The 21,490-nt window shown below is 41.4% G+C and overlaps 2 protein-coding genes across 3 annotated transcripts in view; both read left to right on the forward strand.

Annotated features, from left to right (window-relative positions):
* LOC129744533 (vacuolar protein sorting-associated protein 54) overlaps positions 1-21,490 on the forward strand; it is a 149,283-nt gene that overhangs the window by 51,765 nt on the left and 76,028 nt on the right. The window contains exon 4 of one of the 2 annotated variants that reach the window (XM_055737110.1): positions 8,878-9,409. The exons of the other annotated variant lie outside the window; for it this stretch is intronic. The gene's annotated coding sequence lies outside the window, so the exon portion shown is untranslated. Of the gene's footprint in view, positions 1-8,877; positions 9,410-21,490 lie in introns of those variants that run through there. 2 annotated transcript variants of the gene reach the window in all.
* LOC129744534 (cytoplasmic dynein 2 light intermediate chain 1) overlaps positions 1-21,490 on the forward strand; it is a 140,634-nt gene that overhangs the window by 42,049 nt on the left and 77,095 nt on the right. The gene's annotated exons all lie outside the window — the stretch shown is intronic.

Here is a 21,490-nt window from a genome sequence, read left to right on the forward strand (position 1 = left end):
GACTCCATCTTCAGACACTGTATGACCTAAGAACTGTGTTTCCTTTCTGAAGAATTCACATTTGTCCAGTTGGATTTTCAACCTGGCGTCCTTAAGTTTTTTCATGACAAGTGCTAAGTCTATCGAATGGTTTTGCAGAGAGCTGGGAAATATTATGATATCGTCCATGTAGACGAAACAACATTTTCCAATTAAATCTCTTAAAATACAGTCCATAACCCTCTGGAACGTTGCTGGTGCGTTTTTAAGCCCAAATGGCATACGCGTAAACTCGTATTTGCCACCGTTCACAGAAAATGCTGTTTTTTCCTGGTCTGCTTCATCCAATTGAATTTGGTGAAAGCCAGAAACTAGGTCGATTGTAGAGAAATATTTCGACCTTCCCAGTTTATCGAGTATATCTGATATCTCGGGTATGGGGTGTTTATCATTTATGGTTTTTTCGTTAAGTTTTCGATAGTCGATAACTAAACGAAATTTTTTTGAACCAGATGAGTCGGCCTTTTTAGGAACCACCCATACAGGTGATGTATAGGGAGAGATGGACTCTTTGATGATTCCATCTTCCAACATTTTTTTTAATTTGATTCTGTACTTCCTCTTCATACACGTAAGGATATTTGTATGATTTGGTGTGTACAGGAATACTATCTACCGTGCGGATTCCGTGTTTAATTATATGCGTAAACGTCAGTTTATCCGATTCGATGTATAACACATCGCGGTATTGATTAACCACTTTTTTCAGAGCCCTTTTTTCCTCTTCGTTCATGTGTTCATCACGAAAAGAATAATTTTTAGGGTTAATTTGCTTTGGCAATTCTTTTAATTCGAATTGATCTTCGTTCACCAAAGCCTCGGTGATATTAATTTCTTGTGGTCTTTTTGTGCTATTTGTAGAGCAACTAAAGCTGTTTTGTTGGCGCTATTGTACAGACCTGGTAAAATAATGAAATAACCGTAATTTTTTTCGGCAGCAATTAAAAAGTCTCCATCATTCTTCGTTTTAATTGCAATGAATTGAAATTCTTGTTCATTTATGTTAATTGAGCTATTTTCCGGAATTTTTTTTTACATTTTAATCGTTTTTCTTCCAATTTTTAGAGTGTTGCTACGAATATCAATTCGAGCATTTAAATCTCTAAGTGTTTCGTAGCCAATAAAGCCGTCGAAAAACTTGTGAAATTTAAACACAAATTTTAGTTTCTTGTTTAAGACCTGATCTGCGGGTCCTGTTATTTTTGCTCTCAAGGCCTGAAGCCAAATATCATAGAATGGCGTGCCAGCCATGGGTTCTATAAAAGGTATGCAGTCGTTTGCTGCTTTAAGAAATGAATGCAGTTTTCCGGGTTCACCCCTAAAGGGTTGTAAATCCCGGATAACCTGAGGGGTCTGCATGGATTTTAATATTTTTTCTGCTTTTTCGAAGACCGCTTGGGTCTCTTCAAGCATTCTTTGGGTTTCATTCTCATTAGACATTTTTTATTTTTTTTTTCTTCTTTAATTTCACTTGTTAATTGTGTTAATTTTTTAAATTTTTATTTCACTGTATTTTTTTCGTTAATATTGTTTTCACTTTTTGGCTTATAGAACTAACTTAACTTATTACTTACGTACGATAATCCTTCGTCCGTAAGGATTCTAGCCGTCCCGTGGCCGTGATTGTTGATTCTCGATGCGCAGAACACTTTTCACTGTCACTTATCACAAACACTTTCACTGTCCTCAATAAACCGTTGAGGATGGAATTGTCCGGATAATTTACCAATGAACTTAAATGTCCTTTTAGCTTTTAAAGCTGCAAATTTCCGATAAACCGTCGGAAATGTCTTGATTGACGAACTTTAAAGAAACACTTTGCGCATCCTACCGACTGCGCCAGTTAAATTCGCGGGGTACTTCGGTATGTTTTTTAAAAAACTAAACTGACTTGTACCGAGGCCGAAACTAGAATGAATTTATTACTTTGCTCTTAATACTACCGTGGCCCGCTGGGGCGACAAATGACGAGTGCATCAAATTATACTTGATACCCTCGTCCGGAGATGGTGCGCTGCTCCAGGTGTGGATGTTCTGCTGATCGTGCGTCTGCTAGAGCACGATCCTCGATGGGCCGGTATATATTGGCTATATTTTGCTTGATTCACCCATTGGTTCACGCTTCCTAGTATTTTTCCTTCATTTCATTTGTAATTGTCACTTTAATTAATCATTATATTTTTCATACGTCCTTTTTTCACTTTGTCGATCTGTACCACTAAATCTTTTCTGGGGTACACTTCTGATATCCACTATATCCTATTTGAGGAAGTCGTTTCCATACGACTTGATCACTTGTTCACACAACTTTTTTCAACACTGTTTTCCCTTTCGGAGGTAATCGGCTCCGTACGACTGCGCCAGTTAATCTTAATGGATACACGGATACGTTTTTAAAAAGATAAACCGAACTACTTGACTGGAAACTAAAGACTTATTTTTATTCTCTATCATAAACCTAAGCTATCCCTAGCGAGGCGGCAACGCACGTTTGTGCTTATCCGGTGATTCTTGAAGTAATTTACTAGTTCAAATTCTGTGTATGTAGGTTTCGATATTGTTGTCCGGTAGTACTTTGGAAAGATTTCTTCTGTATGAATTAAGTCGTCGTTCGAAATTTTAAATATAGTCTGTGTTTTAAAGGTATTGAGTGGTTTTTCTATACACCAAATGTAATAGTCGTCACTAGTGTCGGCTGAATGGACAGCAGCTAAGTCGCTTTCTGAGTCTTCGTTGGTTGTCTCCTGAGATAATTGATCTTGTTGGTTCTGTCTGTTTTCTTCTTGGGAATTATTGTTTAATTCGTCAGTTTTAATTCTTGATAAGGTGTCGGCAACGACATTGTTACGTCGATGTATTATATGTCGTGCTTTTCGAGTTCAAGACTTCTACGGAATATTCTTCTATTAGTACTAGATAATGAGTGTGTAAGGGGTTGGTGGTCGGTTACTAATTTAAATTTTCTTCCCCCCCCCCCGTAATGTTCAAAATGTTTCACTGCCCAGTAGACAGCTAGAAATTCTTTTTCTGTTGTTGAGTAATTTTCCTCGGAACGATTGAGAGTTCGTGAGGCGTAAGCTATTAGTTGGTCTTTTCCAATAGGTTCCTGGGAGAGTACGGCGCCGATTGCGAAATCGCTGGCATCCGTGTAGTGGCCAGGTTTTTATGGCTTCGATTTTGTCTTGATTAGGTCTAACGCCTTCCTTTGACACTGTGTGACCAAGGAATTGGACTTCTTCTCTGAAGAACTCGCATTTATCGAGTTGAATCTTCAGGTTAGCCTCTTTCAATTTACCTAGGACTTTTTCTAAGTCTGTTTTATGTTGCTCGAATGATGGAGAGAGTATTATAATGTCGTTCATGTACACCAGACAACATATTCCGATGAGTTCTCGTAAGATACAATCCATGATTCTTTGAAAACAAGCCGGAGCGTTCCGAAGTCCGAAAGGCATCCTAGTAAACTCGTATTTTCCCGAGTTTACGGAGAAGGCTGTCTTCTCTATATCGGCTTCATCAATTTGGATTTGATGGAATTCTGATACGAGATCGATCGTTGAAAAGTAGATTGTTCTACCAAGTTTATGTAACATTTCTGTTATGTCTGTAATTGGGTACCTATCGCTTATTGTCTTTTCATTGAGTTTGCGATAATCGATTACCAGGCGAAATTTTTTCTGCCCAGAAGCATCGTGCTTCTTTGGCACTACCCAAACCGGGGACGTGTATGGTGAGATTGATTCTCTAACGATTCCGTCTTTCAGCAGTTTTGTCATTTGCTCTTGAACGATTTCGTCATAGATTTTGGGATATTTGTATGATTTTGTATGGATAGGAGTATTATCCGTCGTTCTTATTATATGTTTTATTTTATGAGTAAATGAGAGAGTGTCTTCATCGCAATATAAAACGTCTTTATTGTTCGTTATTATTGCTTTCAAAGCGTTTTTCTCCCTTTCGTTGATGTGATCATCTCTAAAATTGCACTTGATCTGGTTTTTTGAACATGGGATTCTTTCCATTTCGTAATATTCCGATTCGATTTCGAGTTCGTTTAAGTTGATTTGTAGTTTATTTCCATATGTTTCTCTTCTGATGGCAACTACTGCGTTACCTGTTTGGCAACTGTAGAGGCCTAGTAGAATAGAAAAATCGTCGTATTTTATTACATTTTCCACTACGAAGTTTCCACTATTTTTTTTTGTTGGGATTGTTATCATTTGGAATTTGTGTTCCGTAAGGTTTATTTTATGTTCTTCGGGGAACATCTTTTTTAATTTAATTTCTTTTCTCTCAATCTTTAGTCTGTTTTCGCCGATATTTAAGCGAGCTTTAAGGTCTCGAAGGCTTTCGTAACCTATAAGACCGTCGAAAAAGTTATGAAATTTGAAAACTTAGAATTTTAGCATTTTCTTAATTTCAAAGATGTCGAAGTATACTGATTTGTTGATCTGCTTCGATCCGTTAATGTTTTTAACTGTGACTGTTGTTTCAGTTTTACAGTTTTCGTCAATAGCATAACATGTTCAGGTGCGATGAAATTTTTATACGCGCCTGTATCGACAAGAAATTTCAATTCTCCTTTTGTTGTTTGTATTGAGATGTAGGGGATGAAATGGTTATTTTTTGCTATTTGTTTTGCTCTGGTTTTTGAGCTATTTAAAAATTTAGTTAGTCTTCTACGAAAAAGTCATCGTCGTCTGATTCGAGAATCGAATCGTTTGGATCGACTTTTGGATTAATTTTTGCCTTTTCACTTTCGTGGTTGTTAATTTGATTTCTCGAGCGGGCGGTCCTCATAGAGACGTCTCCGTCCATGATCGCCTTGGAGTTTTTAAAGTTCCCTGAATGGCTGCGGAAAGGTTTGGGACCACTAGAATTTTGTTCCGTTTCCTTTTTATTTGGAAACTGGCGATCCAGTTTCTGTCTATAGGATGCGTTTGCGTACTGCATCGTTATTGACAGGGCCTCGTCCAAAAGTTTCCGGTTTGTGGCTTCTGACGCTCATTGATAAATTGTCACCTAACCCGTCGATGAACCTGGTCAGGGTCATTAAGCTGATAAGCTTGTGGATGGCTGTTAGTGAGTCCTTATATTCTTCCATCAAAGCTATATTTGTTTTGATTGAGGTATCAAGAATTTTGATTTTGTTGTAGTATTCGTTGATTGGTTTGTTTCCTTGGGAAACTCTGAATAGATTTTGAAAGTGAGACGTTAAGTCTCTTTTATCCCCGTAGGATTTTAATAAGGCGTTTTTGATGCTTTCCCAATCGTTTGGGTTGCCTGCGGCCATTATGGCTTCTCTTGCATTGTCTGTTATTTTATTTTTTATGGCCTTTACGATTTCTTTGTAGACGGGTTGGCCTTGATACGAATTGAAAAAATTCAGGCAATCCTCTACTTCTTCAACCCATGCCTGGATTAATCTCTTATTTCCGTTAAAACTATGTAAGTTTTTAACCGGTCGGGAGTTTTAAATTGAAGGAAAGGGTCTTCTGCCTTTGTTTTTAGATTTGCTATTGTGCTCATAAGAGAATTTGGATTCTCCGTAAGCTTTTGGATGTGTTCCAGGAGTTGCTCCTGTGTGAACAGCGGTGTATTTTGGTTAAGAGCGACAGGGGTATCGTCGTCTAGTTCGCATATTGGCGAAATGTGAATTCTGGACATCTTTTTAATTTTGTTAATTACACACGCGATTCACTATTCCGCTTGTGATATATTGTGTTTGAATTTTCACTCGCGATTCGCTTCTACGCTTGTGATTTATTTTGTTTTTCACTCGCGATTCACTTTAACGCTTGTGATATATTTTATTAGGTTTTTTATTTTTTTGTGGATTAAAGAAAAAAAAAATATTCACAAAGATCTTTAAAAAAAAATTTAAACTTTATTTTCTGAACTGAGAATACAAATTAATTTAAGCTACTCTAAACCTAATCGATCGAACACACAACTGGAACTAACTTTCCCTATCTGTTCACTTCACTTGTTCACCTGGCTTAATTATTATTATGTCACCACAATCACGTTGGCCAGTTCGCTTCTAGCCTTCGTCGGAGTTGGATGTATTTTTTCTCGATCCTCGATCAAAAGGCAGTGATTTTTTTTCTTTAAATAAAGTGTTGTAGAGCGCGTGGTGATGAGCCCATCACCGGGTGACCATCCAAACCGGACCATTCCGGAATGGATGGATGCCCAAAGTTTACACGGTCGGTTATACTATTTAACGCTTCAAGGTGCTAAAGGGAAACAATTGCCTAAAAACCCGTTCTTGATTGGACGTTCCGTCGAGAATTTTGCGGGTAAAATTGAAGGAGCCTTTTACGAAAAGTCCCGGAATTGGTACGTGCTCAAAATCAGGAACAAGAACCAAGGAAGACTGCTGACAACGTTAACAACTCTGTTAGATGGTACACCGATTATGATAGGTCGTCATCCAAGCCTAAATCAACGGAAATTAGTGGTCACCTGCCGAGAAGTGGATGGAATGGAAGATAAAGTACTGCTGGAAGAATTATCCTCTCAAAAAATCATCGACGTCCGCCGCATAACGAAAAAAACCAACGCAGGGATCATAGGAACATCAACGCTAATTTTAACAATCAACAGTACCATTATTCCTGAATTTATCAATTTCGGACTCCTTCGTGTTCGCACGCGCATATATTATTCGCAGCCCCTATTATGCCGACAATGTTTGCAATACGGTCACCCTAAAAGCCGTTGCAAAAATCTGTTGGCTTGCAAAAATTGCTCCCGAAATCATGATAGTGCCGATTGCCAAGCCGAACCCTTTTGTGGAAACTGCAGAACAACAGGTCATTCCCCTTTGGATAGAAAGTGCCCCATTTGGACAGCAGAATCAGCAGCACAAAAACTCAGCACCGATAAAAATATCCCGATCAACGAAGCCCGACGAATGATAACCACGAGCAGCAGCACAACCAGCTACGCGAATGCAGTTAAAGCCAACCAGAAACAACAGATTGCAACACATCAGCAACAAGATCATAAAAAAGAAGAATCAAACCAACAGACGAGCCAGAACCAAAAAAGAACGCTAGAAAAACCACACACTCCAACAGCACCGCAACAATCCTCCCAAACTGATATCGTCAGTTCGGGTTCAGATTCACCGCCTCGAAAAAGGACCCCTCTTCCATCCTCTCTTCCTGCAACTTCGGCAAAAGAAGTTGTTCGTGAAGAAATGGTAGCACACTCTACCCGATCAGTCGTGAAGCGCAGTATGCAGCAAGTGCGGCCACCTGAGATACCCTAATCACCTCTCTTCCTCACATCCTTCCCCTTCCTGTTCCCTCCCACATCCCCTTCCTATAATTCAAAGTGACCCTCGGCAAATTATTACTTGTACATATAAGTTAAATGCCTAATAAACATTAATTTTATTAATAAAAAAAAAAAAAAAAAATCACGTTGGCCGGCTGGCGAGCGTGATGGTGGTGGCGCGATCACCCACTCGCGTTAGAGAACCCTTGCGGAAGCAGGGTTATTTCCCATTTTGCGTTTTGTCGCGAAGATTGATTAAAACATTGATGACCCCGACGTGATCACTGTCGTAATCTTTCTGTAAGGATTGACCTTACCGCCAATACTGACGAGTTGCATGTTGCTTCGTTCGAAAGGTAGCCCTAGACTTTTAGCGGCTGCCTCCGTAATCGATTCCGCCTGGCTTCCAGAGTCCAATAGGCACCTGATTTGGTACCAATCGGACGCACCTTTTATGTGAATCTCGGCTGTTGCCAGGAACACGTAACTGTCATGTAGTCATTTAGAACTGCTGGTGGATGCCTGTACGGATGTCTCTCCCGTCGGCTTCTTTGGGGGGTTGGAGTCCTCCGTTTGTAATAGAGTGTGGTGAGGCTCACCACACTTCGAACATCTTTTGTCCGAGTGGCACTTTCCCACTGAGTGTCCCTAGGCTAGGCAATTGAAGCATCTTCTAGAGCGGCGTATCTTGTCCCATTTTTGGTTAGTGGGTAGGGCGGTGAATGTGGAACATTTCCAAATTGCATGTCACTTCTCGTTGCATGCAAAACATTCTTGTTGTTTCGAATTGTTGTTTGATTGCTTACTGTCTTGCTTTTTGTCCTGTTGAGAGATTGTAGTCGATGCTATCGCCTTGACATTGCGTGGGCGCTCCTCATCACGCTCTTTCTGAGGCTCGAGCATCGTTTTCGAACCTCACGTTGCACTATTTTGCTCAAGTTCGGTAAGTTGATCACTGTTTTTTTCTTCCTTTTTCGCCGCTGAGGTAGCCAAACACACGTTCTCGCACGGTCACTACACTTTCTTCAATTTGCTCAGTTTTGCTTAGCTACGTTCTTCCCCCGATAGGACGATTGCTCTTTTGTCTACTAGCGGGGCCCAAGTCACTCAGATAGCAATCAATTAGTTGCGTACACACTGGGGGGCCCCGAGCTGTAGTATCCGCGCACTACACTCCAACCTTTGTTCAATTATCACTGTTTTCGCTTCACCCGTATCGCGCTCGGACGGGTGGTTCGAACATTAACGTCACTGGTAGGCTTTGCTGGCCTATGACAGCTGCACTTGTACTTCCGCTGTGAGCTAATTACTAGCTAACTGGAACCACTTGCACTGAACCTTTCTCGGCCACTAGTGGTCACTGAGAGGTACTGGGACAATATTTTAATCAATCTTCGCGACAAAACGCAAAATGGGAAATAACCCTGCTTCCGCAAGGGTTCTCTAACGCGAGTGGGTGTACGATTTGAAGGGGGTGATATTCACTCGGACAGGCACGTCCGACGCGAACTACTTTTCAAAACGATCTGACTATATTTTCCTTTCTTACAGAGTTTGGTCTAGATTTGAATGAAGTTGCAAGCTCAGCGCCCGTTGTGTCGCTGGCATCTCGTGTCATCATGTGTTCCAGCCGAGTCCGCCGCTGACTGCCCTCCAATTGTTTCAGGCGGCGCGCATTCTTGTGCCACCGCCAGGCGATGAGGATGATGATCACGGCCACAACGAAGAGGCCGTCGATGGTATATCCTAGTACGTTGTGTGTGGAGATGTTGTTCTCCACGGTGACTTCTGCTTCAGTTGAAAACGACCACATCTCCGATTTCTGGTTGCTCGAGTGGCGATCGACGATTAAATGAATGCAACATTGTTGCTCAGAGCTGCACCAATATGATTGTGCAGACGCATCACTTTGAGGTGTACGGACTAGTTGCCGAGTCTGGGCCATGATTTAGCCGTATATTTGTTTATTTGTTTATTTGTGTAAAAACCTGTTGATCCTAATGATAGCTTAATAAAATAATGAGTTACAAACAAGTTAAAAACTAGTTTAGTCTACACAGTCCTCGATACCATTAAAAATTTTCTTCGGAAAGTGGCTCTTGAAACGTTGAAATTGAAGTACTTGGCGAAGCGGTTAAAAGTTCTAAAAATTACTATAAAAGCGCTGTTGGCTCCGTAGTTGTTCAGCCGTATTGGAACATAGAGCTGCAGATTTTGGTTCCTTAGTCCTCGGGGTCGCACACTGAGTGGAATAGCTTCCAGCAACACGGGAGAGTCAATTCTCGACGCGGGGAGATCCGCTACGACTAAAACACGTGCAGCGTTTCGGCGGACACGAAGTGTGTCCAAATCAATTAGGCGGCACGGCTTTCGTAACTGGGTAAACGAAACGGATCTAGCCAGTTCAAGTGTCTCAGGGCATACCGCATGAAGCGCCGCTGGATAGCCTCAATTCGTTCGGCTCCATTCTGGTAAAATGGGCACCAAACTGCTGATGCATATTCGAGAGTTGAGCGAACGATGCTGCAATACAAGCTTTTTAGGCAGTACACATCTTTGAACTCCTTGGTTACGCGAAATAAGAAGCCAAGACTTATAGATGCTTTATCAACGATGTAATTCGTATGAGTTTTAAACTCCAGCCGATGGTTCAGGATCACGCCCAGATCGTTGATGCGGTTCACCCGGGCGATGGTTTCGTTACCAAGAGTGTACTCCGCGTGTATAGAGATCCGCTTGCGAGAAAATAAAATGACAGCACATTTACTCCGGTTCAGAGGCAGGCAGTTGATGTCACACCAGTGAGCGAAGGTATTGATCTGCCTTTGCAAGAAATCAATGTCCTCTTGGCTGTTGATGGTGTGGAAAAGTTTGAGGTCATCAGCATGCGCAAGTTTAGGTCCATCAAGGACAGTGAGTACATCGTTAAAATAGATGACAAAAATTATCGGTCCCAAGTGGCTTCCCTAAGGCACGCCTGAACAAGCGGAGAATTGTCTTGAGAAAAAAATTCCTGTTTGAACTGATAATTTTTTGTCCCGTTAAGTAGCTTCGAAACCAGTCCAGTAAAGATCCACAGAATCCTAAGCGTTCGAGCTTAACGATTGCAATATCGTGATTTACTTTATTACTTATTCATGGCACATTTTGTGCTGACGAATTTCCTTGATTGGCGACCATATTCTTGGTCTCACCAAGCGGACTTTATTGCTGTCCGCTTAGCATGGCAAAATTGAATTGCCACTCCGTATATTATGTAGAAGTTTGGATCAGGGTGGCCCAAACTGATCGATTTATCCATTCCATCGTCTCCACTTGAAAATTTAGGTTATCGGCCATATTTTCTGAGTGTTCTGTTTCTAAATAGTTAGTGTTATAATGTTCTTGATTATAACTCGTGGAAGGGTAATATTCAATATAGTTTTCGTAACAATCTTGCTGTTGTTGTTCTATATTCCTTAATTCAGTAATGTTTGCTTGTCTTGGTGGGACTGCGGGCACGAACCTATTCTTTTGTGGAAATGGTTGTCTTTGTGGATAGTTTTGTGGTCTGTTAATGTAGTTGACGAATTCAGATCTGATGAATCTGTTAGCATTTACCGTTTCCGGAGCTGGGAGAGCTCTCGGTGTTTGGGGGTTTGCTATGTCGTTATTGCGTGACATAAACTGCGGTGTATAATTTGGGTTTTGAGAATGTTGGACATACGGCATTGGCCGGTGAGAAGGATGCATTGGGGAATTATGCCTGTGTGTTGGCGGAGGAAATTGGAAATTTATAGGTCTAGGGAGACGTGCTGGGAGATTTGGTCCGTTTAATCCACTTTTACTTAGGTAATTTCTCTCTTCAATGGCATTGTCAAAGTCTTGTTTGATTGTTCTAGGTTGCCTTGCTCGCACATTTCCTCCAATTGGTTCTTTTAATCCAGCCAGGAAAACTTGGAGTGCGTTTTCCTTGCGGGTCGAATTTCGGTCTCTTTTGACGTTTTCTTCACTTGTTGAGATGTTTGTATTATTTATCAACAAGGAGGGGGGGGGGGGGGGGGCTCAAAATTTGCGAAAATTTCGGTAATGTCAAACAGAAACTTTTGAAAATATTCTTTAGTGGCATATTCTGGCGGAAAGTTAAACGACCCAAAAATATGCGTTTCATTGAAGATGCGGGCTTTGACCCACACCTGCTCGAATTCTTTGTGTTAAGTCATAGGAATAAGCTCAGAATCGAAGACAGAGCTGATTGCCACAACCACACCACCGCCAGATTTCTTGTCAGAAAGAAGAAAGTTTCTATCATCTCTAAATACGTTGAAACTAGAACCAAAACGAACGAATTGTAACGCGATCCGCTTGGTCAACATTTATCAAAGAGCTAGTACCTATAGTGGCACGCGTCGATGGGGCAGAAAATATGGATACATTACCGGGTTGTTGAAATCAAATGCATTAGGGCCATGGTGGTAGCAGGGGCCGGCAAAGGGTGCACTGAATGAAGTGGGACACGGATTGAACGTTGCATATGGTGGCATGGAAGTCGATGGATGATGTGTGCACATATTGGCTTGGTACGGTGAAGTCGTTGCCGCAGCAGTAGTCGGGAACCTAGCCGGTAGCCTATCATGATGTGGTGGCGTATTAGGTGACACAGAAGAGGGTCCAGGGTCCAGTGGTGGTGTATTTGATGATACAGTAGAGGGTCCAGGGTTTAGAGTATCTCCACGTTGAAAATTGATGAAGGTCGGGATCTTTGTTTTCGGCTGAGGTTTCCTATTAAACGTGACCTTGGCGGCAGCAAGCAATTCTTTGTCAGTGGAAAGTGGAGATCGGCTTTTTGATCGGTTTGATTTTTTCTTTTGCAGGATGGGCACAGGATTCAACGCAACAGCACGTTGACGTTTTCTTCGTTTTTTGGCTTTATCAGCGTTTTTTTGTTGCTCTCTGCGGCGCGACTGGCGAATATCGAACTCTGTCCAGTCAGCTTTCCACACCTTTTTTGTACCCAGAAGTCGCCAACCTGAGTCATTTAATTTTAATTTTCTGTTTAGCTCCATATCTAGGCTTGGGTAATCTGGTGTCGGAGGTGAGGGAGAACGACAACGGGCAGAGGCTATGTTAGCTGACAATGTTTTTAACTCATCCAGTATATCAAGCTCCAATACTAGGTTTGACGTAATCGTGCAACTTGAGGCGATTTCCATCGACAGCTGCTGTAGCTGACTGAGTTCCTCATTTATGTTGCACAGGTCTTTGGAAAGACCTGACGTCACTGAATTAATTGACTTTGTTAGGCATTCCTGCGAAGTCAACATAGCCGTGTCGAAAAGCGATGTCGCATGGTTTTTCAACGCAGCAACAGATCCAGCTAAAGTGCTGTTTTTATTAGTTGTAGTGAGCTCTAATTTAATGGCCTGCATAGCTATTTCTAGCCCTTCGACCGCCTCTAAGATCATGTTTGACTGATCATGCTGAAGCGCGAAGCGATGCGCCACCTCCGTGTTTTTGTGAATCAGCTCAGCTAGTTTTTTTTGTTCTTCAGCTAAACTGTTAATTTCTAGCTTAGCATTAACGAGCTCCTGGCAAGTTTGACAGCACGGTAAGAGGTACGCACTGGAATCCACTTTTTTGCTCCTCAATGTGTTTCTTTGAATAACAACTCCCACACAGGATGCATGGAAAACTCGCGGGCAACCAATGCACTTCCACATGATTGAATCAGTGGCAGAGTCCAGAGAACAAATTTCACACTTCATTTTAATTAATTTAAAAACAACGGGCGATAAAAAAAAAAAATTAAACGCAGAGTACGGAGGAGCGGAAAAAACACGTCCGAATCGATTGACAACTAGTAAGCGAGGGACACAAAGACCAGCCCCAAAAGAAGAAAAGGAAATTTAAAAGAGAAACATAGAATGCTGAACAGTGCTACTTAACTTTAGGCTTTACCTTACCAATTGGTTGATAGTTGGTGAAAATTCGAGTGCAATTGCCAATCGAAAACTCTGATTCTTATGTAATATGTGAACAGGTGCTTTGCTGCCAATAACACTGGCCTTTGTGCCTTAATAAGTTTATGAGATAAAATTAAGGTCAGTCTGAGGGTATTTTCTCGAAAACGTATTCATCGCCACTGCTATTGATGCTGGTATAGAAATGGGCTCCTCGACGGTAAGAAGAACCAGGCTTTGACAGTTCTCGATTCGAGCAATTATGACACTAGATACATAAGACGCTCTAGCAAAAGGCAAAACTTTAGCTAGTATCTCATGGTCATTTGAGAAGCTTTCATTGCTCAAAAGCTTATTCTCTTCGATCAGATACAAAATGATGCTCCTAGTGGCCCTCTGGGAAACACCGCTGCTGCTATGACTGTCTGCATCTGCCGAGGGTAATAAGACCCAAAATCGTCCGTCGATAGCGTCACGGCTCTCCGGACTGCCAATTGAGGATTGCTCAGCAGACCAAGAGTGACTGAAGGAAACACTGCCGCCACTCTTGATAGTGTTATCACTGTATTGCCGCCATTTCCAACCCTATTGGCGATGTTGTAGGTGCTTTTAAGAGTTGCGATTCTAACTTTACCAGTGTCGTTAGTCCTGGTCAGCATTTTGTCCACATTGTTACCCCTGCTTAGGAATAAGACAATCATTGTTGATATGTCTCTGCGAACGCTATCTGGTGACCGGTTTCCAGCGAGTCCTCTTCTATACAGCTCCTTGGCAATTCCAGTAACATTTAAGCCCTGGTATTCGAACTCCGTTAGGGATTGGCGAAGAAGTGCTGTAAACTCAGCCGTTTCAATCATCGTAAGGATGCTGTTCATCTCATCCCTTACGTTATTCATATCTTTAATGTCTACCATCTTTATAGAGTTTATTTAATTGGCTAAAATGAGAAGGGTTCTTGAGATTACGGATTAAAATGAGATTATTTAAAGTGTTAATTAGCTTATTTACCACGGTTAATGCTATGTAGCTTAGGTTTATATGTAGGCTTATGTGCAAGATAAAAAGAACTTATATGATAGCTTTAATGTTAACTTTATTTAAAACAGTCTGTCAAGGTTATTATTAACCAAATTAACAGTAACTGAAAGTACACAGAACGAGATATGACTCAACAATCACTTGGATATTAGGCTTGGTGTTGGACAGATCACTTCTGCTAAAACTCAAACTCGATAACCAAAACAATTAAAACAGAGATAAAAATTGCTAAAATCAGTGTTATGTTTAATAAACAGGGGCTGTCTTTGTGTATGGAATTTTTTCCCAGTTGAGGGAAGTACCATGTGTTTCTAATACTTACTTGGTCCGCTTCGTCTATGATTTTGTTTCTGATGGCTTGAAGCCAATTTTTTTCGAATGGTGTGTTTTTTATGGGTTCCATAAAAGGCATGAAATGTTCGACGGATCTTATGAAACTGTGAAGTTTGATGGGATTGCCATCAAATGGTTGCAGCTCTCTCACTGCTTGAGATTTTGTTATTTCTCCGCTTGTTCAATTATTCTAAGACCTTCCATGTTCGTAATTTACGCGCGTCATAGTCAGTCCAGTCTGAACGCCACATTTTTTTAGAACCCAGGAGGCGCCAACCGCAGTTGTCAGAACTGTTAGCAATTGTCAGTTCAAGTTCCAAGCTTGGATGAGAGACAGGAGGAGTAATTGGTGGAGTATTTTTTTGATACGCAGAAATTTCTGAGGCAAATGTTTTAAGCTCGTCTTCCAAATTGCAAATCGTAATACCAAGCGATTTGACTTCCATTAATACATTAATTTTAATTACATTTAAAGCGTCCTCTGTAGTGTGGGACAAGGTAGAGCGGTGATCGGTGCAATGAGCTGCCATATCCACAGTAACGGAGCTAATATTTTGCACATCATCACAAATGCGTTTGAGTTCTTTCTGTAGGTCCGTAGTAAGATCAGACACATAATTTTCGATACGGTCCCTACTTGCTTCCATTGAAATATTAAAAAGGGAAGTGAAGTGGTTTTTTACATCTGCGAGCTCACAACTGTTTGTGCCTTTAGTATTTTCCATACACTGCGATAATGTTGACACAGCATTGTTGACTTTTGTTGCCGTATTGTTGTTTATCGCCGACACCGCTTCTTTCAGTTGGAGCTCCATATTTTCAAACAGCTCACCCATTGCATTGAACTTTTTTAATTCGGCAGAGATACGCAGGCTGGAGTCCGTTTGTGAGTTGAGTGAGCTAATTAATTGCTCTTGTTGACTTAATACCTTGCTCGTATCAATTCCAGCTTTCAAATGATGCTGGCAGTCTTCACAGAGCGGGATCATGTAATGTTGAATAACGTTCTCCTGATGTCGTTGAACTCCAATACAAGCCGCGTGATAGCGCTTTTTACAAAATTCACACTTCCATAGGAAGCGATCATCACTGACACTGCAGCTTTTGATACAGCAATTCATAATTAAAAAATAAAATGACCGAGTGCGGCGCGACACAAAACAAAAAAAAAATATATATATATATATACTAGCAGAAATTATTGCAGACCGTCGTTAAAATGCGTCCGTACTCGCGAACGGCTAGAACAGAAGTTTTTCGTATAGTTTTGTCACTTCCTGCTGGACGTGCTTCATCGCATAAACCAGCTTGGAATTGAGGTAATTCATTAGGTTGAAGTTCACGACGGACACACCCCTCTTAAGTTCTAATGTTTCACTCTTCGTGAGAAGAGTAACATAGATTTTCGGGTGCTCTGTGTAATATGAGAGCCGATCGCAAACATGGGTCGTCTTTGAAGAGATCTGGATCAGAAAATCGTAACCTTCGTGGGTTACCTTGACCGATCTGTGAGACGAGTCATCAATCATTTCAGTTATAACCGTGGCAGGACCTTCGTAGATGAGTCCGTTTTCCTTATGTTCTCCATAGCACTGAGGGGTAAGGAGCTTCCAGAAGACATTCCCATAATCGGCTATGGTACATCTTTCATCCATTAAATTGCACACATTGCCGTTGGGGAATCTTATTAGTCGTTCTTCGATATCCGCGATAGCCTAGCCGGTTGAATGTATGACTTTCATCATAGTGTTGACAAGAGGCCTGTCGTAGAATCACCACTAACGTATCCCCGGCTTGTAAAGGAAGATTCGTGTCTGTTAGAGTCTAGTTTGATGTCTCTAGTTTGGCCATTTGTGTAAGCGTGGTAAGTCTTTTCTTTATGGATTCGCTCACAGTCCTCCCGTGTAGTGGGAAGGAACTCTGAGTACAACCCTCCAGAGTAATAAGTGTCTATTGATTTTCCGCAGCGTCCCAAATAATTGGTCGTCTCTACAAAACACCGGAAATATTCTATTTTGTACTGCAATGCAGTCTGGCTTATTGCGACATGTGTCTCTTCATAAGTTACTTTCTGAGAGGGAGGCCTGCAAACTGGAGTTGTTACTAGAGAAACCTTCGTAACGCTAACATGTTTCAGTAGCCCTACTTGCGAATCTTTCCCATCCTGATTCTATCTTTTTCTGGATCATATGATAATCTACTCCGGAGAAACCATTTGAGATGGAATAGCCTGTTGGGAGCGAGTCCCTTCAGGCTATTGCTCTGGTAAGCCCCACCTGCAGAGCCTCTTCAACCATGGGCGAGGTCAGCGACTTTTGGAGTTTCTCAAACAGGTCCGTCTTGTAAATCCCCCCGATTAACACCATATCTAGGCTCTTATACTTGTATTCTTCAAAATCGGTGGATATCATCGACGGGGCGGACACCTCTACCAAGCCATGCTCAGTTCTTACAGCCCACTGGCCGTCAACGAAGAACGTTGGCAACATCTCGGGTAGGCATTCTACTTTTTTGCCTACACCCACAAGAACCTTGGACCTAGGTGATACGTACATTGAGATATTGTTATACACTACCGGTATTTCGTGGAAACAACCGTATTGTCAATCATCACTGAAACCGGTTCGCACTTCGCAATATAAGACACAGCCCCCGACGGGAGCGATGTATAGCCCTCGCCTCCGTACATATAGGCAAACTCACTAGGAGCAATCCTAGCCAGGGTCATCATATTTTGGGTGATTCGGTTATTAGTTTTGCACCGCTCTATACTATATACATCGTATAGTTTGGTCACTTCCTGCTGGACGTGCTTCATCGCAAAAACCAGCTTGGAATTGAGGTAGTTCATTAGATTGAAGTTCACGACGGACACACCCCTCTTAAGTCCTAATGTTTCACTCTTCGTGAGAAGAGTAACATAGATTTTCGGGTGCTCTGTGTAATATGAGAGCCGATCGCAAACATGGGTCATCTTTGGAGAGATCTGGATCAGAAAATCGTAACCTTCGTGGGTTACCTTGACAGATCTGTGAGACGATTCATCAATCATTTCAGTTATAACCGTGGCAGGACCTTCGTAGATGAGTCCGTTTTCCTTATGCTCTCCATAGCACTGAGGGGTAGGGAGCTTCCAGAAGACATTCCCATAATCGGCTATGGTACATCTTTCATCCATTAAAATGCACACATTGCCGTTTGTGGAATCTTATTAGTCGTTCTTCGATATCCGCGATAGCCTAGCCGGTTGAATGTATGACTTTCATCATAGTGTTGACAAGAGGCCTGTCGTAGAATCACCACTAACGTATCCCCGGCTTGTAAGGGAAGATTCGTGTCTGTTGGAGTCTAGTTTGATGTCTCTAGTTTGGCCATTTGTGTAAGCGTGGTAAGTCTTTTCTTTATGGATTCGCTCACAGTCCTACCGTGTAGTGGGAAGGAACTCTGAGTACAACCCTCCAGAGTAATAAGTGTCTATTGATTTTCCGCAGCGTCCCAAATAATTGGTCGTCTCTACAAAACACCGGAAATACTCTATTTTGTACTGCAATGTAGTCTGGCTTATTGCGACATGTGTCTCTTCATAAGTTACATTCTGAGAGGGAGGCCTGCAAACAGGAGTTGTTACTAGAGAAACCTTCGTAACGCTAACATGTTTTGAGCCACAGTCGTATGCCAACAGAGCCGAAGCCACTTGGAAGAGGAAGAAATATATTACTAAGAACATAGTGATTTTTAACTGCAAGGACAGCTCGCGTGGGTGGTCAGACTTTTCTCTCGGTAAATATGCTTGTACTTACGGATTTTCACTACTAATCTTGTTTTTTGATCTGTTGTCCCCCATTTTTCAACACTTTTTAAAATAGATTTTATACTTTAATTTTTTATGAACTGTCACGATCAGCCATGTTGCAAGTTCATTTAGATTCTTCTGGGGAAGGTCTTTCGGAAGAATTATGGTCCACCAAATTATTGTGGACCAGAGAAGTTAAACTTCTAGGGTATCCGATCAGAATGGACCTAGTCAGACTCGATAGATCGATTGCTTGTCGAGAAGTCTCTCGGTTTTGTTAATTGAGTTTCCTTAAATATAATTTACATTCATTTGCTTATAAGGTAGAAAAGAGACGGCTGGAGAACCCTTTTTCCATACTGCAAGGTAGGTAACGAGTAGAAGGAATCGGCGATAGCTCTTGTGCCATTGCACTGTCACATATGTTTACAATTGAATTCTTTGTTTTGCTTCTTGGTTACGAAGCATTTTTGAGGCGGGTGGCCTTTGCGTTATTTTATGGTCCTGTTTATTATCAGTGATTCTCAAACATATGACAATCGGGTTGGAAAGCCATCTGTCTATAGCTTCTTTTCTTGGCTTGGGAAAGAACGCTCGCATTTAGCACTTCAGTATACACGTGTTGGAATGCGCAATACGGCACACTTCTCGCAAATACGGGGTTCGCCTCTTCATACATGCGATACATCTCTTCCAATACGGGTAGAAAGCCAGAATAGTCAAGGTTGTGGCCGGCTTGGTAAGCATAAGGTGCGCTACCTGATCCGTTGCCATCATACATCACCTCATCATTTGGTGGTGTTTCTGTTGTTGACGGTGCTGGGATACTTGGCTGGGCGATGCATGGGCAATGACCTGTGCTGCGATGCGTTTTCCGCTTTTGTTGCGCTGTACTGTTAGTTTCTTTCGTCTTCTTTTTGCTATTGTTTCTTTCGAGCTGGGCACTGTCCTCCGTCTGCGTTTTCGCTGAGAGCTTAAACAGTGACGTATGTTTGTTTTCCGCCAAGCCTCCAGAATCTGTTGCTGCTGCTTTGAATCAGCTGGAGAAGAAGGTCTGGTACAGCAATGGAACGACGATTTTCGTTTGTCTATCTAATTGTTGTTGTCTTGCTATGCTTTTGTTTACGTGATTACACGTGTTTTTGTTTGACATCTTACACTCTAAACTATAACTATACGAATTTGGCTCAATTAAACACAATGTGTGCAATGTGTGCGAAATGCGGGATAAACCGTCTACGATAGCTTACAGTTCCCAAAAATGATTTAAGCCTCTTTACGGCGTCTACTTTCCGGGCATTCGGTCCTACTCCTTCGGTCGTCACAACGAGACCGAGAAATTCGACTTCTTTCCTAAAAAAACCGACTTGTCACATTGGTTTTTTAAATATGTTTCTTGCAATGTTTGAAGAACTTTTGCGATGTCATCCAAGCTAGTTTTTAAAGGACTGGAGAAAATTATGATGTCGTCCATATAGACAAACCATTTTACTCCTAAATGTTTTCTCTGAGTCCATTAACCTTTGGAAGGTCGCTGGGGCATTTTCGTGCTAGTGAATTTGGTTTGAAATTCTTACAGAATCTTGAAAGCGGATCTCCTAAGCCTGTAATGAAAGTTTCGAGTGAGATTTGATTATATAGTTTTATAATAATGGATTCGTGCCCTTTCCATTGTTCATCTAAGTTCACAGCGGAGGAAATTAGAAATATCATTTCGCGCATTTTACTGTAGTAAGTTTCTATGCTTTCGTTATTGTTTCTTACTAGTGATTTTAATTGATGATCTAGTGTCATCAGGTCTCTTCGTCAGCATAATAGAGTCTGAGGGTCTCTTTTATGTTGATCCAACTTATAGTTTTGATTATTAAATGGTATCTAAAATCCGTGCTGAGATCTTGGTACAGCTCTAAGATGTCTTTCACAACTAGAATCCACTGCGCCAAATCCCTCGGATTTCCTAAGAAGTCAGGAATGTCTCGCACAATTTGTAGGACTTTTCCTCGGTCTTCAAAATTTTCGACTGGATTCATTTTGATATCTTGTTATTTCTAATTTTCTTGCGTACGATTAAAATAAAAGCACTTTGATCACTCGCGTCGCGTCGCTATTTGGTTTGATTTTTCATTGTTGTCTGTGCCTATTTTCGGATTTTGTGATATTAAAGGTACTGGCGGGGTTTAGATGTACCAAGTGGCCTCTGAATTAGTAATGTTTTTTTAAATGTTTTAATGTTTTGAGTTCTCTCTGGATTTTGTGGGGTAAATACTTACGCAGGTATTAAATCATTTGGCATGCTCCTTGATTTTTGGGGTTCGTCTGGGGTCCCCTTTTTTTGCCACGTTTTTTTTTCGTCTCCGTAGATCTTAAGTCAGTTATTTGATAACCAATGGTGCTAGGTCCGGATCCTCGACTCCAATTGATGGTGGCTAAAACAGCTTCGTCTATCTAAATATAGGCACAATTTTCCCGTTTGTTTGGATAACGTGCCGCTATCAAGCCTACCCCTTTTCTGACTCAGGTTCCACTTTTCACGGCTGCTTTAACGCGTTCGGACAAACTTTGAAAGGTTTTTTTCGAAACAAGGAAACCTCTAATAACGTCTCTAGTATTCTTAGACGTGGATTTCGGATGACAGTATGAACACATCAAAGGTTACTTCATGAATGCCAATGATATTATATTCTGGCTTACCATCTAGCTTACAACTAAACTTCCTACTCGACCCAAACTCAAGCCACCAACGATGTTTTGAAAATAATTTAATGTCAACCATGTGTTGCATTGGGCAATGCTGCGTAAGCGTTGCTACCCATGCGGAAGAGAAGTAAAGCCCATACGCAAAGCGCGCATGCTGTTTGGTAAAACATGTAAATACGAAAAGGGTGTCAAAACGGTCTTGAGTTTATATTTTATGACCCAGTAAAGAATGCTTATGCAGTCGTTTTGAGTCTGCATGTTTTTAAGTGAATGGTTGCACTTCTAGGAAGTATGAATAATGAGCAGGGATGTTACACCATCCCCCTTTGGGAAGAAATGCCATTAGCATTTCTGTATAGAAAAT

The sequence above is a fragment of the Uranotaenia lowii genome, chromosome 2 (assembly GCF_029784155.1).
Source record: "Uranotaenia lowii strain MFRU-FL chromosome 2, ASM2978415v1, whole genome shotgun sequence".
Classification (NCBI taxonomy): Eukaryota; Metazoa; Arthropoda; class Insecta; order Diptera; family Culicidae; genus Uranotaenia; species Uranotaenia lowii.